The sequence below is a fragment of the Cyanistes caeruleus genome, chromosome 7 (assembly GCF_971803275.1).
Source record: "Cyanistes caeruleus chromosome 7, bCyaCae1.hap1.1, whole genome shotgun sequence".
Lineage (NCBI taxonomy): Eukaryota > Metazoa > Chordata > Aves > Passeriformes > Paridae > Cyanistes > Cyanistes caeruleus.
The window spans coordinates 13,047,132-13,063,236 of record NC_141707.1 but is presented as its reverse complement, the minus strand read 5'-3'; the positions used below and the strand labels follow the sequence as shown (position 1 = coordinate 13,063,236).

The 16,105-nt window shown below is 38.8% G+C and overlaps 1 protein-coding gene and 1 long non-coding RNA gene across 4 annotated transcripts in view; one reads left to right on the top strand and one right to left on the bottom strand.

The window, feature by feature from the left end:
• The window catches only part of LOC111931946 (uncharacterized), a 51,139-nt gene extending 35,412 nt beyond the window's left edge, over positions 1–15,727 (top strand). For 2 of the 3 annotated variants that reach the window (XR_002865847.2, XR_002865846.2), the window contains one exon: positions 6,503–7,602. This is a non-coding gene — a long non-coding RNA (uncharacterized LOC111931946). Of the gene's footprint in view, positions 1–6,502; positions 7,603–14,280 lie in introns of those variants that run through there. The other variant, XR_015289114.1, reaches the window with a different exon arrangement.
• SLC39A10 (solute carrier family 39 member 10) overlaps positions 1–16,105 on the bottom strand; it is a 170,994-nt gene that overhangs the window by 67,766 nt on the left and 87,123 nt on the right. Inside the window, exon 8 of the mRNA XM_086897126.1 lies at positions 5,392–5,529. The gene's annotated coding sequence lies outside the window, so the exon portion shown is untranslated. The remainder of the gene's footprint in view (positions 1–5,391; positions 5,530–16,105) is intronic.

The window sequence follows — 16,105 nt, the reverse complement described above, 5'->3', positions numbered from 1 at the left end:
ATAAGAAGTGCCCAAGTAAAGAAGGGGAATAAAAAATCTGTAGAATTTTTTCAAAATTTAAATGTTTGTCTTGAGTATGACAGAAAGAGTAAGAAAAGAATACATAAAAGTATTACAGAGAATACAATTATCTTTTCTCAGTTTTCCTTGGCCTTTCAGTGCGATCACCCAGCTGCATTTGAAATCAGTTCTGAGAGCAAACCCGGTCCCCTAAACAAGATTGTCACCTAAGCCGTTCTTTATTTCTGACATAATGAGAATTTAAGGGGCCCAGCCAGAATTCATACTTTAGATTTGATTATTTTTAGCCCTTGTGGCACCATTCTTCCTTCTCCTGTTACCCAGGAGACAGCTATCTATTGTTTTCTTTTGTAGAAAACCCAAAGCTGTGCAAAGCTATATGAATCTATGCCTCCTGGTGCTGTGTATTCCACACCTAATAACACCCATTTTTGGCTTGTTTTTCAAACATGACATTCCTGTACAAAACAGGGTTGCCTCCCTCCATAACCCCAAATATTTTCTGCCTTCTTTCCTCAGCTTTTGAGGCTAGGAACATATGTAATCCCAGTCATCCACTGATATTTTACAGATTTTACTTTGCCTTACAGAGGCTCAGTGAGCAGCAGCATCAACAGCAGACATTGCTCTGTTCTAGCAGCCTGTCCTGATTTCATGCACCTTCCTAATGCTGCTTTTCCTTCTGCCATCCAAGAAATTCTCTTAGCTGGAAACCACTGCTGTAATTAATCTTATTTTTTAAGGATTAAACAGGGTACAGAAGATGCACTGAGCCCTCTCTGGTAACCATGCTGCCATTTCCTGATGTTCCAGACTCTTACCTGCTGTGATTGTGGCCAGTTGCATGGCTAGATAAGAATAACATCTTTATAGAAGTATCCAGATCATCTTCTAGAATCACTTAGGTTGGAAAAGACATTTAAGATTGAATTCAGCCACAAACCTAATGCTGGCAAGTCCACCAGAAGTGATAGGGTGAGCAATTTTCCTTTTCCAGGTGCTTTCTAGAGTGCAGCGGGTGGTGATGTTAGTGAAGATAAGGATTATAATTTTTGCTGTGCTTCTCTTTTAGTAAAACAGACATTTCATCATGTATCTCCCCAAACTCCCTGCTGTACTGTTACCACCTGCTATGCCACTAGAACCCACTGGAATGTGGCTGGACAACAACTGGAAGCGTTCAGACGGACTGTTAATCTTCCTGTGTGATTATTACTGAGTGATCTTCCATCATTACAGAAAGTTATCCCCTCCCCTGAAGGCCTTACAGACAAAGTGCAAAAGCACCCAGCTCTCAGGTTTCCTGCTGCCCTTCCTGCCTCAGAGTGTGGGCTGGCTCAGACTGATGATTCACAGATCCATCTATTTTCAGCACAACTTCTTGGCCTTTTAGGTCATGGCACTACTTTTGCTTGTATGGATCTTGATTGTGTGAAGATACATGCCTGATGTCTGCTCCCAGCAGCCTTTCAGCAGCTGCCTCACCGTGCACTGCTTTGCTCCAGAGTGGGTTTATCTCTGTCCTCAGCAGCACACGGCACTTACCTGAGACAGACATTATCTTCTCATTTGAGTGCAGCCTGTTCACATTACGGAATGCATGTTCTCCATAGCACATATCCTGGTGGGGGGTCTCCTATAGGCTTTCAGATCTTGTTTGCTCAGTTTGATGAGCTGCTAATTCTGTTTGATCTGGAGAGCAGTCACAGCAATAAGATACAGTGTCCGCAGCACCAAGTCAAGACAGAGGACACCCAACAGAAGCTTTTGAAGGAAGTGAACGATTTTAGCTGGCTGCCAGTGTCCAGTCCCATGACAAGAACTGCTCCACATAGTGATCTGACTTTAGGCACAAAGAGCCTTTTAAAGAGGCTTTGTTGAAGTGTAAAATCCTCAGAACAGCTTGGTAGAGATCAGTAGAAAGTGATCTGAGTTAGGATCAGCTCCAACTCAATTCTCTGAGCACCACTGAGTCTTAAATGCAGATAATACAGAAAATAAGCTGGGAAGAAGTTATTTAGAGACCTCTATAGGTTTCCCAACACTAGGACCACCACAGCTGTTGGGAAAAAATGATGTGAATAAAATACCAGTAATCCTGAAATAGGCAGTGTCTAGGCAGACATTAGACAACTGGATGTGTAGGAAATATTCCTGAGCCACACCAACCTTGGGAACGGACCAGCAGATTTTCCTGGTTAATGAAGACCTATACAAAGCAACCTATACAAAGAACCTATACAAAATCCCTATACACAAACTTCTGGTCTCTGTCTATAATGCATATTTTGAAGATGACGTTTGTATAAAGATGTAGTATTATTCACTCACACTATGAGCAGTGCTATCAGCATCACATAAAATATTTCATATAATGCAAATTTTTTAATCAGAAATTACTAACTTTTTTTGATGCTCAGTCATACATGTGAAATCTGACCTTGATCTTCTGTTTACAGAACAAACCCATGACATTTAATTTGCAAAAAGAACAGTACGGATCCATAGAAGTCATTGGCCTGAACTAGCCAAGCATTTAGTATTCTAGTGGAATCCTGTAAGGAGGATTATGATACTAGCACATACCTATTAAAAGGATAATTATGCTGAAGAAATTAAACAACCTACACATGATGCCTCAAGCTGTTGCAGTTTTCTTGCAGTATCCTTTAAAAGGCCATTGGCTGTGTCCACTTTTTTTCAGGTGCAGGGAAATACCTTCCTTTGAGATTGTGCCAATCTAAACTACAGAGTTAGTCATAGACCATAATGGCTTAAAATTTAGAACAACTTCAAGATGAGAGCACTGAGCTCATGTTCAGGCTGGAACTGTGACCCTGGTTGTTTCAATTCCAAGGACAACCTACTCAGCCAGAATCAGTTCTTACATAATGCTGTAAAACATTTCTAAAAGTGTCCCTCTTAATCTTTTAGCAAGAAGTGCTTCTTATCCCAGCATTATGGGGCATAACTGGGCAGCACAGGAGAGCTGTGCCAGCTGACAATGTTTAATGAGGGCAGAGCTCTAACTTTTCATCAAGAAAAAACTTTTCAATAACAAGTCCTCTTCTGCTGCAGCTGGCAAGCTGAGACTGAAACTTGCTTCCCCAGCTCTCCTTCTGCAGCAGTCTGCATGTAACATTACAGAGAAAATAAAAATTAGAGCAACTTCAAAGAGGTTGTTTTTTTTCTTTTAAAAAAAAAAAATGAAGTCACCAACAATTGTAGCTGTTTTAATCATCAGGAACCAATACCAACAAAGGCTTTATTCTTGCTGGAGATATGCAATAAGGAAACATAGCACTAAGATTTTCAAGGTGTCCCTTTTCCTCTAAAGATTAGACTCAAAATGTCAGTTTAAACCAAACAACACACCCTGCCCCCCTCCACACCACAAAACCCAAATGTTCTGAGACAGAAACAAAAGCCAGAAGCCAGAAGTCCCTGGAGCCTGTGTGTTGTTTCTGAAGGTGGGTCAGCTGGACATTGCCTTAGTTCTGTTTCCAGTGAACTGTTATTTTTAGCTTTGTGTGTACTATTTGCTGAAAAGAACATGAAGCTGCAGTGATATCTCATTATCTAAGTCTCCTATAGCCCCTCAAACCCTGACAGAAAAAAATGAATAGGTTGACTTCTGTTCTATACTGTCATTTTGAGTTACAAACTATTATGTTTTATACATAATTACATTATTAATACATAGCAAAAAAAGAAATTCTTTACATGTTCTGCTTATATCTAATAGTTTTCCACTTGACTCAAGGACCAGTCCTTAAGTAACATCTGCTTGTTCATAGGGATACAACTTCAAAACCCAGAGAGAGCAAGGGCCCAAACCCATCATTACAGCTAAGCGCAGTTTGTAATGCTGTGGGTAGTTCTATTACACCACTGGTGAGGTTTGGCACAACTGAGCCTTCCAAGACAGAGGCAGACAATGAATCAAAGTAGATTCTCTCTAACAAGCTTAAAATTCTACAAGCAAAAAGCAAATCATTGGCCATGGAGTGCAGCTCCTGCAGCCCCACAGAACACAGCCCATGCTCAGGCTCAGCACACTGCACACCTTTTCCTCAGCCTTTGCTCCAAGAGCAGAGCAGTGCAAACACACTTACCTGGCTATCCTGGGCTACAGAGGTCCTGGCACAGCCTGGATCCCCTTTATACAGCGGGCCTTCCACTGCTCCCTGTTCCCAATGTTCAAGTAAAGGAGAACTGTTTATGCTACTGCACTGATAAAAATCACCTCAGAGGGGCCCAGAGCTGCCCTCATAGCTCATAAATTATATAGTTTTACTCTGCTTGGCACAGGCTTGAACCCTGTTATAATTTAGGTTAAAAGACAACACAAAGTTTCTGCCTTTTCAGAGCCCTTCGGCAGTTTTGCTGCAAACCACAGGGTCTGGTCAGGCCTCTACAGGTGTTCTTAATTAGGAGGGAATCCACGTAAGGTACAAGCCTTAAAGATATATGGCTTTTAAACACAAGCCTTCAAAACTCAGCCGTATCATACCGTCATCTTCACTGAGTTATGCTTACAAAGAGCACAGATAAAATAGTGTTTAATCAGAACTGCTGCTTCCCTTTGCAAGCAAAAGATAATGAAATAGCTATCCTGCAGTATGAAAGCATTGAGTTATCTCATCCTAATGTGAGTGCGTGGTTGATTCACCTTCCTGTCTTTGACTTGCTTTAACACTTGGATTTTAAAAGTACTTCTGTCCTTAGAGGTAAGAGTCATGTATAAAAAAAACCAGCATGGAGACTTCTTGCAGAATGTGATTATTTTTGGGAACAAATCACCTGGTCTCTTGTTCACATTTTCAAGGGAAGACTGAATGACTTTAGAAAGCAAAGACTTCAGAGAGACAGGGTGAAACCGTGCATGGAAATAAATATGCAGCTGTGGCCTGGATGGTCATTAATGATGCACACAGCCTGTGAGGATGTATGGGAGAAACATTCTTCATTTTTAAAGAATCAGAGGAAAAAAAAGGCACAGGCAGTTATGCCACACAATGCCATGAAATATATTAGACCCTTTCTTAATGCTGGATAAAATGAGATGAGAGGCTTACAAAAGCATTGTCACTGTCATACCCCAAAGGTTTCTCCAAAACAAGAGCCCTGGTTTTCCAAGCACCAAATTTCCAGAGCAATCTGTCAAGGAATCTATTATATAATAGACCAGAGAAGGTCTGGGACCAATAGACATTTGTCTTTCCAAAGGTCATAAAGTGCTGTCAGTGGAGCATTTTCCTGCTCCCTGAATTATGAACAGCAGACCTGCTCTGTGGCTGAGTTGGTTGGATCTTAATTTTTGTTAGTTGAGGGAGTAAGGATCATTTGTGGCCTCTGGAAATTCCCTACCAGGTTCTCTGTGCTCCTGGGGGTTCCTGCTGCAAACCACTCTCAAGATGTTGCAATATTTCAGGACTCTTCAGGTCACCAACTCCAGAAGAATTTCAGGAAGATGTCAAGATTGAAGGGGCCAGGCCAGGATTCTACCTGTGCAAAAGCAACATAAGCCAGTTGGTTATAAAAGGCTCTAGGCCTGTGCTACTGTATTTTGAGTGGTATCTCTGAAAGTTCAGGGATAAAATAAGGCCTCTGTCTTTCCTAAATATTGAACTGTGCCATCTAAATAAAATTTTGAGAGTCACAACTGAACCATGTCCTATACCTATCCCCAGTCTCTGTTAATGTTTATAGAAAGCCTAAGAACATTAACTTTTACCTCTGGGCTTCCTAAAGTATATGAATAACTTTATAGAATCAACAACTGAACTGTAAGGAAGTTTGGACCACATGATAAGTTCCCAAAATAAAGTTTTGCAATTTCTGTAGTGGATTCAGCAGACCTAAACGTGAAATGCATTCATAGGCAAAGTCTTCCCAGAGAGAATCTCTAGGTCAGATTTTGATTGAATTTATCTTAGCTAATTTATACATCAATTTAAGAAGGGTGGTTTTAATGTCTCTGTACTCCCACACATCCATGGCTATTTTCAGAACTACCCAGGATGCATTTTCATTGATTACAGTGCCCAAAGAGGAGCCTGCCTTGATACTAATGCAGAGCAGCTGTTTTTCACGACCTTAACTACACATTGGTACAACAGCAGCCTGAACTGCAGCTGCCCTGCGGCAAATGCAGGAAGGGATGTTTTGATTTCCTGATTCTGGCCAGTGGATGTTATAAAACAGAATATATGGGCTTTACAATGAGCAGTGTGCCCCTCAAACTGTGCTGAAACAAGTAGGTTTCAGCAACAGATACTCAGGCTTGCCTACAGGATGCATTTGGCCATGATTATAGAGGAACTGTGTGGGTTCAGGGAACATGAAAATGAATCAGTGCACATCCCCCTGGTGTCCCATAATATCAATACTGTAATATAATAATATTTTTATTCAGTAGGTGTTGTTTCTGAGGGCTTCTAAATGCTTGCTGAACCTTCTTCCCCATCTTTTATTGCAGAAACACTCAGCATTCCCAGCCTCCAGTTTAACAGAACCTGATTATCTCCATTGAATTCAGAAGTCCCCTGGATTGATTTGCTGACTTAGTGTTGGCCAGTGTCACCAGCTGAATTATGAACCTTCATTTGGTGGTGGAACTGCTTACCAGTGCCTCTTCTTGAAGTGTATTTTTAGTTCTGGATGTCTAGAAAGTCCTCAGCATCACCTCAGGAATGTGCCAAATCGACGTTAATTTCCAAAAAGTTCTGATATGAGAAGCAATTATGTCAAGTAAAATTCTTGGCTGAGAGAAACTGATGTTATCATTTAAAAAAAAGATCTGGCAAAGCCACGGTGGTAATGATATGAAAAGTAAATAAGTGCAGGAGATAATACAAAGATGCTGAGTTGGACAGGAAATTATTTCTAATATGAAGTCTTCCTTTTATAATACTCATTCCACCAAAATGAATCAGTGCACATCCCCCTGATTTAAATGCATTTAAATTGCTGTTTAGGTACCCTTATTCATTGCTGTTTACAGAATATTAGTTTAAATGCAGAGTTCATTTAATTCTGGATAGATCAGTAATTGTGGTAATGAACAAGGTGTAGCCTCAACCATATGCTTTAAGAGAAATAAATGCTCATTTACAAAATAAAAATACTTTCTTTTTGTGATTTCATAGAGGTAAAAAAAAATAAAGACCCTTTTCTGGCTCAAGTGAAAAGTTAGGTTCCATGAAAGCTTAAAGTCATGACAATTCCTTGTGCACTACAAAACCTGTGACTGCTACGAAACAAGACGCACACACTTAAATTCTCAGCAATAAAAGTTTCAGATAAAAAAAATTAATTATTATTTGATTAACTGGTAAAATGTGGTGGTATAAATAATTCAGATAATTTCCTTTTCCCACTGATGAAAATTCTTGATAAAGTTACTTTAGTACCAATTGTCTATAAATAGGTTTGATTAGGGCCTCCATATTTTCAGTCAGTGGTTCTACTTTGAATTGCTGTACAATTAATAAACATGATTTTAAACTTGTAGTGATATGTTACATATATAAACAATTGTTTAATTCACAAAATAAATGATGAAGGTGTCATAGTTCAGCTTTGTAAAGTGGTTAACTTGCTCTTCTTGCCTTCACAAATGGAGGAATGGCTGCTTGATTTATTTTTTTTTTAATAAATATCTTCAGCATATTTTGTAATATAACCCAGAGTTAAAGAATTCTTCTTTAAATCTGCTAGCGTATAATATCATGCAATCCAATTACATCCATTCTCAAAGGGCTCGATTCAAAGCTTTGAAACTAATGCCAATCAGTTTCTTCATTATTTCTTAATAAATCACAGTGTGATCAGTGAGTTCTGTGAGACACTTCTGTGTCTCCTGCATCCTCTGTAGAGAGTGCACTGGAAGCCAGGTCAATGTCTAATTTGGGGCATGGCATGAAAAATTAATGCAGACAAGAAAACCACAGAAATTAAACTCAACTGTTGTATGAAAAAGGTGGGGGTGTATTTAGGAGTGTAGTTTTGTAAAAGAACTTCCATTTAGGGGCAGCGGTGCCAGCATGCTCACTGACTAACTTGAACCATGGCAGAGAATCTGACAGCTCTACCTGGTGATGGGGAATGAGAGAAAGGCCTCCCAAAATTGTTCCTCAGATCTCTCACTGAGGAAGTGGTATGTTTATTTCTGCAAGAGTATGCTATATTTACAATTGTAATACCCTTTCAGTTTTGTAAAAGAGAAAAAAATCATTCAAATTAGGGCTGTATTCAGTAAGGCTGGAGATCTCTTTTCTGGTTTAATGACAAACTTTAAAGGTGCACAAGTAAACCAGCAAATTATTTATTACCTGTGCCATTCTCTCAGCTAGAAAATAAATTTAGTAGTGCAGGCAGAGCAGCAAAATGCCACATTACTGGTATCTATTTTATGGTGATGGTGAAAAGAAACAGCAAACAAAATGAACTGTGATATGCAAGTAAAGACTGCAAGAACGTCACTGGTGATACTACAGTGGGAAAGGACAAGCAATTGGAGAAAAGAATATGAAGGAAGAGAACTATGAAGCAAAAAGGAACAAGAAGCAGATGGGAAAGAGCCTGGTACTTTGATATAGATAGTAATTTAGAGTAAGAGTAAGCATGAAGTCTTATTAAATACACAGCTATAATGCAAAAGAATACTCTCACAAAACTTGTTTTGTCCAGATGCCTGTACTCCTGAGTCCTGTAAAATGTAGTTAAGTTATATCTCCATTTTAAGGTCAGAAGAGCTCTTGTAGTCTGTCTTCCATATACAGTATGCATCTCATCCAGCGTTCACTCTGTGGAGCACAGTGCAAAAGGAAAATACCAGTGCAAAAGGAAATACCTGGCATTTTTTAAGAATCTACATTTCTCCCATATTCTCTGCACCTTCTTGGAATATCCAAAGCTTCAATTTATTGAAGGCACTAAGTATAGGTTCTTCTTTCATGTGGGCAGAGATCAGTCAACATGTCCTTAGAAGAGTTGCCAAGAGCTAAACTAAGACTGACTTGCTACAGTTTTCGGTTTAGGCTCACAACCTTTGTAGTAGCTGTTATTCTCCTCATTTAACACAAGCATTCAGTGATAACCTGTGAATCCAATTACAATGTCTTACTCAGAGGTTTTTGGTTTTCTTAATTTCTTTATAACCAACAAAAATGTTCCCTTAAAAATGTAAAATACCTTTTAATTTATGAATTCATTTGAAGAGATGCCATCATTCCACTTACTACCCTTGCGTTAAATTAGTACTATTCAATACAGAGACTTCACCAATGAGCCTTAAGGACTTTGTTCCTTCCCTGAACATATTAGGACTTCCTACCTTCCTTTCTATCCTAAATAGAAAAGTGAAATCATTGCCAGTGTTTAGGCTCTAGGCAGTTTTTGGCCTCAAGTTTTGTTCTCACAGTTTCTTCTCCCCCCAGTGCAGAGGCAGTGATTATGCCTGTGCTGATCTGACGTGTTGGTGCCTGTGTGTGCAGGAACCTCTCCTTACCAGGGAGGCTCTGCCTGGGCACCCAGCACAGGAGTGTTGATCACACTGAGATGAGACTGAACCCAGTATCACAGGGTGGTGTTCCTCCTCCTGCATAATCACCTGGAACAAAGGTGCTCCCATCATCCATGGATTTTTATCATTATTTAACCCCCAGGCTTCCTAAAGTTGGAAGAAGGGAATTCATGAGAGGGTGACAGCGCTGTGTCCTCAGTTTACTTTGAGACATAGAACTAGGTTTTGAGGTTTGAAAATGAGCCTTCTTCTCCCAAGTTTACTTCCTGTTGCTCTTATTCCTTTTGCTACTTCAGCTGCAGAAGTCAGAGTAGTTTACTTCCTATTGTCTTCTTGGAATTACGATATTGCCCCCCAAAAACTAATTTATATTTCTTAAAATTATAGAAGCCAATGGGTTGTTTGTCACCAGGCATTCAACTTTTGACACATTTGCATTTATACCAGATTCTGGTATTCTGTCTTACAATACCATACTTCAATTGGAGTTAAGAGTAGTTTATTTATTGAATATTACTCCAGCTTGGTGGATCATAATAAAGGGAAAAACAATCATCTGCATTCAGAAATACAAATATATAACTCTTCTGCTTATGTTACAATGAGGATGGTGAAGAACACTAAGGACTGAAAGGATCAAATAGGAGGCTACAAAACCCAGGAACTTACTAGATTTTTGTTTATAAAATCTTACAAGCTAAGAGGGGGTCCAAATGCTTCACTGACTTCCAGGGACATGCATTAAGTGTTAAGCAGATATTCCATTCAGAGCACTTTCTTGTGTAAAAAGGATTCTTTTGTTTGTGAAATTTTTCAGCTATTAGGTGAATCTATAATATGCCCTTCTCTAGTGCCTGAAACTGTTGTTGGAACTTGCATTCATTCTCATATTCAAAATGATGTAATGAGAAAACAGCTAATGTGCTTAGGTTTTTTTTAAGGAACTAACATGAAAAGTCTTGGAACACAAATTTTGGTAATTAACATGTTTGCTGACAAAAGCTATTTGTGTGCTGATGGCAAGCTGCTTCCGTACTGTATTTTATGTGCAGATGAAACTGCATGTAGGTACCTTCAGAGCTGAAACGTGCCTGATACCAAGCACCTTTCCTATCTTTTGGTAAAGTGCCTGAAGGGCAGGATTGAGAGAAATTGCTTGGGTATGGATAACGACCTTCAAGGGTAAATCTCAACTACAAGGATAATTTATACCCTCTTTTAAGAGACTGTGTTGTGAGTCATTTCTATTGCAGGGTAATGTGATGGAGCACAATGCTGCTGCTGAAGCTGAGATATCCCTTAGGTGTCTATTGAATCCATTAGGCTCTGAAAATTGCAGCTCACTGATTATTGACTTACTCTGCAACAGTTTAGTTTGTGTGTGGAGCTTTCACTATCAAAAAGCTCTGGCGATTCCACATTAGAAAGTAATTTTCCATATGGCTTACTGGGAATTTAGGCACATAAACAGATACTCAGCAGTGATAATTAATGTAGTTTATTGAACAGGTTTCAGATTAGGGACATAATTTTCAGAGCTTTGTCACTTTCTGTCTGAATATAGTGTTTATGTGCCTGGGGATTTGACTTTTCCTCTTGTGTTTTATTTTGCTTTGTTCTCCATTTTGATGATAAAAGGTAAATGCAAAGGTAGGATTGTGCTGATGCTGTGGAAACATACTTCATTGCAGTTTATAGACAGAAACCTCTGCAAGAAATAATGTTTATGTGATCATCTCATCTTGCCGCAGATGTTTTAGATTAAGCTTCTTCCTACACAGTCTGCACAAAAAACATGAGCAGATACTATAACATGCTGCCTAGAAAATTGATATGGAATAGAAGCTGATGTGAAATTACAATGAGCAATTTAAGTGCCGACGTGGCAATATCCAGTTGTTCGCACTTAAATGTTTATGAGCAGAGGAGGAACTGGAAACAAGGATCTGCTCCATAACCAGGTCTGCTGGGTGTCCTAAGTGGATATAAATATAAATAGCAACATATGGGGTATGGATTCATTTGTACTCTAAACAGTTTTGCAACATCTTTCTTTTGATAGAAGGAAAACAACCAAGCACAGCAAGCTTGTGATACTGTGCAAATCTGTCACAGGCAAGGAAACACAGCCCTGGCCTCATCTGTTCTGAGCCTCCTCCAAAAGGAGAGGGAGAGTGCCTGCTTGGGAATTGCAGCCGTGCACATCCTGTCCAACATCCTCAGGGAAGCACAGGCCAGTATGGGATCATCAGCAATCATCAGGGAGCTGGGAGCCTGTGCTCCACAGGGTGCTGGAGCTGCCCATTAGGACAGAATCCCTGGGCACTGAGTGCCTCCTGAGCTGGCACCCAGCTGACCAGCAGCACTGTCCCTGCTGTGACCTCTGGGGAACAAACCGTCACGTCACATCTGGGGGTTTTGTCCTGAATTTGGCCTTCAAGAATTATTTGGGTTTGGAAACTTGTGTGTTTCTCCCATATAGGTTTCCTCTCTCCTTTTCTGCTCTGCTTTTCTTTAATTTTGGTGTTTGTTTTCTTTTGTTTTCCACACTTTTAGGTAAAATTTGACACTTGAAGTTCATCTTTTTTAGTAATTGGGAATGTTTCTCTGGTTAATGAAGATCATGGCTAAGGTTCCAGGGTTAGATATTGTTAAAAGCTGCTCTGCCAAGTTCCTCATAAATAATTCCTAGCAGATATTTCTTCTAGTGTTTGTCATGCTAACATAATTTCAATTCAGAAAGACAAATGTTATTAGGACTCAATGAAGCAAATGCAGGAAGGAATCATTTAACATAATACTGATAAAACTGGCAATAGATTACAGGAAATTTCTTGTCAGAGCTATGCAAACGTTATAAGTTTCTGCATTTATGACATTTTCTTTTAAATCTGAAGGTTTGATGAGTTAATTTTATGGGTGGACAGATTTTTGTTGTGTTTTTTTTTTTTTTTTCTAACTTAGGGTAAGAAAGGGTAACCTTTCTAACTAAGGTTCCTCAAAAGAGAAATGCTCTTTTTTGTATAAATTTTGCAGCCTGATTATGGACTAGCAGTATTTTTATATATAATTCATAATAGCAGAGAGAGAATTTTGAAGAGATTTGAACACTTAATATACCACTGTTACTTCATTATAATGTGGTAATTTGTAAAGCTTGTTGTGGGCTTAAGCTAATAATCGCATCTTCACCTAAGATTCATAATATAGGCGGAGAGTCTGCTAACACAGAATCTGCATTTCAGTGACTAATATCATCCAAGCTCTTCTGTGACTAGTCTCATCCAAAAAGGTCTGTTCTTTGAAGTCAGCAGATACTGGATCAGACTTTAAAGGGAATTAATACATAATTATATTATAAAAAGCTGAGGTTCCTTTTAATTTTTTATATGAATACCTCAATGACCAACGTAATGGATTCCTTTTATTGTTTTTGGTTCTTTTGGGGTGGGGTGGGGCAAGGGGAAGAATAAAAAAGTATTACTAGTGGAGGAATGGGATTTCCATTATATGAAACATTTCAAGGTTTCTGCATCCCTTTTAGATATGAACCAGTGTGAAAAAATTTGGATTTTCAGTATGTGAAATGCAATTCGGAAAATGCTCTCAACCTTGAAATAGCTCATTTAAGAAACTTGAATGCCTTTTTTTATTTTGACTCTGATTTAGTATGAAGTATATTTCAACTTTTTATTTTACTCTATTAAATCCTAGGAATTGGTCTATATCAAAAGAGATATAAGCATACATTTGAAGTAGTGCTTTATAGTTTTTCATGTGACAGATCTGGCTTTCTCAGTAGCAGCTTGTGCTATCACATTCTAGTTAAGCTGACACAGAGAAACATACAGACACCTCTCATAAGAGCAAGAAGTTCTTCTGGTGCTCCTGAAATATCTCATCCTGTATACAATTTTTAGAGGAGCCATACAACATCCGACACTGCTCCTTCACCTCGTCAGACAGGGTGCCTCATCTCCCACAAAGCAGCCTGTAAAAGTCTGTGAGTATTATGGGCCAGGATGCAGATGCTGCTCTTTCATGGAAAGATTTATGCTGGCAGAGCTCACTTGGATACCTTTGAAGAAAAGCAGCTGGAAAAACAAGGTGTCTAGGTGAATTCTTGAATTTCTTCCAGAGACAAAGTGACCCAGACTGATAATCCGTACATTCCTACAGCGGCAGGAAAATGCATGCATATGTCCCAGCAGTAATTCCCTCTCCCAGCTTTACATATTTTTTCCTCCTATTCAGACTCATAGGTGATACTGTTAAACAGGCACAAGACTTTCATCTTTCTCAGAGTCTAAAGGTTTCAAACTGTAAATCCTAAGAATGCTGCAAAAGTCATTAAATGCAATACTGAAGAGGTTCTGAGAATCAAAAGATTTTGAGGTTCTACTTTAATGAATTTTCAGGCTGTTATCACTTGCACATAATCCTTTTTAATTGTCCTTCCAATTGCTTGTGAAAATTCAAATTCAGAACAGGTATTTTTGGCCTCACCCAGCTTTAACTGTTCCCTTAGTAATATCTATGCAAAGTATTAATTACTAAATTGAACTTGCAAACATTTAAAAAATGGTTTCCTTCTCTCTTTGAAAGCATTTCATTCACAGCACAATTTCATTCATCAAAAGCACTGAAGCATCTCAGTTTAAATGATCTGCATATTTATTTTTTTCCCTTGGCCTCCAGCTGAGACACTAAATCTTATGCTTTATTTTCAGAGTTTTTGCTGCTCTGTGGAAGTCAGGTTGAGAATTCTCTGCAGTCTTCTGGGGTTAAGGAAGATGGTGTGAAAAAGAAGCTGCAGAAGGAACACCTGTGCAACTATCAGGAGGAGATATTGTTTTGGGAAAAGAAGAATTAATTGCTGGATGTTGTGGCTGTGTGGAAAATTAGGTCACCCTAATTTTTCAAACTATTTTAGGACCAGGTAACTAATCACAAACCAGTAGTGTAATAGGGTCAGAGAGTTTTTATGGGGCTGTTAGACAAGTCGTAGACACCTGTACAAATAGGAGAGCTCCCAGGTTGTGTGAGCTCAGCAAGGACGAGCTCAGCAAGGTTTTTGCTTGATATCCTACCATATAATACTTTGTTTTGTGCATTTTCTGATTAATCATAAAATCTCATCCAGCTGACTTCCAAAGCCTACTGGATCAAGTAGTCCTCTGTTCTGTAGACACAGAGCCTCTCCCTGTCCCTCTCCAATGGAAATTCTGTTTGAAGAAAATGTTTGATGTAAAGCATGCCAAGGGGCCACCAGTCTGAATTTCTTGCTAGAATTTTAGTATTTCTCTGGATTTGACTTATTCCTTATAATAAAAATTATTTTGGTTATACAAAACCTCTGCCCTACCTTTTCTCCTTGCCATGTAGAAGTTTGAACACTATTGTAGCCTACTGGATTATTTTCTCCTTCTTTTTGTTTCTTTCTCTTTTCTTCTTTTTTTAATGCTGTTTTGACAGCCAGTCAATTTTTTTACCTCCCTTTGAAGAAGCTACTCAAAAGGGCAGGAGCACATGAGCTAACTTCAGGGATGAAAAAGAAGAGGTATTTTTAGAGTAAGGGGAACACAGAAAAAGAACTGGTTTATTTACTGTAAAAAACTGTGGAGGTCCTTAGCTTTGAGGCAGGCTGATGGCATGTCTGCCACACTCATGACAGACACTTCAAAGTACAGAGACATTCTACAGCACTTCAAGGAATTTCCTGCTCTGCAAATAATGCTGCAGAAGAAACACTCAAGTACAAGCAGCAAAGCATTGCAGAAAATCAGGTGGGATGTTTAACAAACCTTCCAGTTTTATGAAGCAGGGGAATTCCATTAGGAGTGTGGACTATTTACCTTAACACAATCTTTCATTGGGATAAGAGAAGTAGAACTTGCTCTGTAGGTTTGTAATTGCTGAAATTAATAAGTGTGGCTCATCACTCTCTGCAGTACTATACCAATTTACTGTACTCTTTTATCTCAATTACTTTCTGTGTGTGTCTTATATTTCTCTATTAAACTTCAGTAATTGTAGCACTGTGGTAATAACATTAACATACTGAGCGTTATATGATGGGCTATTTTACTTTACTCTGACTGCCTTATTTACATTATAATTATTAGTGTCTATATAAATGTGATTCATTGAACTAATAAAGTTTTCAGACAACTGCCATAGCTCATTGATTTTTTTCTGTGCAGAAATTTACCTTGCATTCTTAGTTGGATTTCCCTTCGCTTTCAAGGCTGGCATTTGGACAACAAAGGCCTTCCACTTTAGCCCCATAGAAATGATACTTAATACTTCATTTTATCTTGATTTCATTAGGCTGACAAAGCAATTGAGAGGTACCAAAGTTGTATTTTCTCAACTGATCTGTTCTTTTGTTCAGAAATACTGCCAAAAGCACCCTTCTCACTCATCCTGCGGAACTGATGACCAACTAATGATTTTTTGAAGTATTTAAGCAAAGTAAAGTTAAACAGTTAGCACTCTGAAATCTTAGTGTGGTTCATTAGCCATGCAGTTCTCCCCCAAGAGGAATTTGGGCAA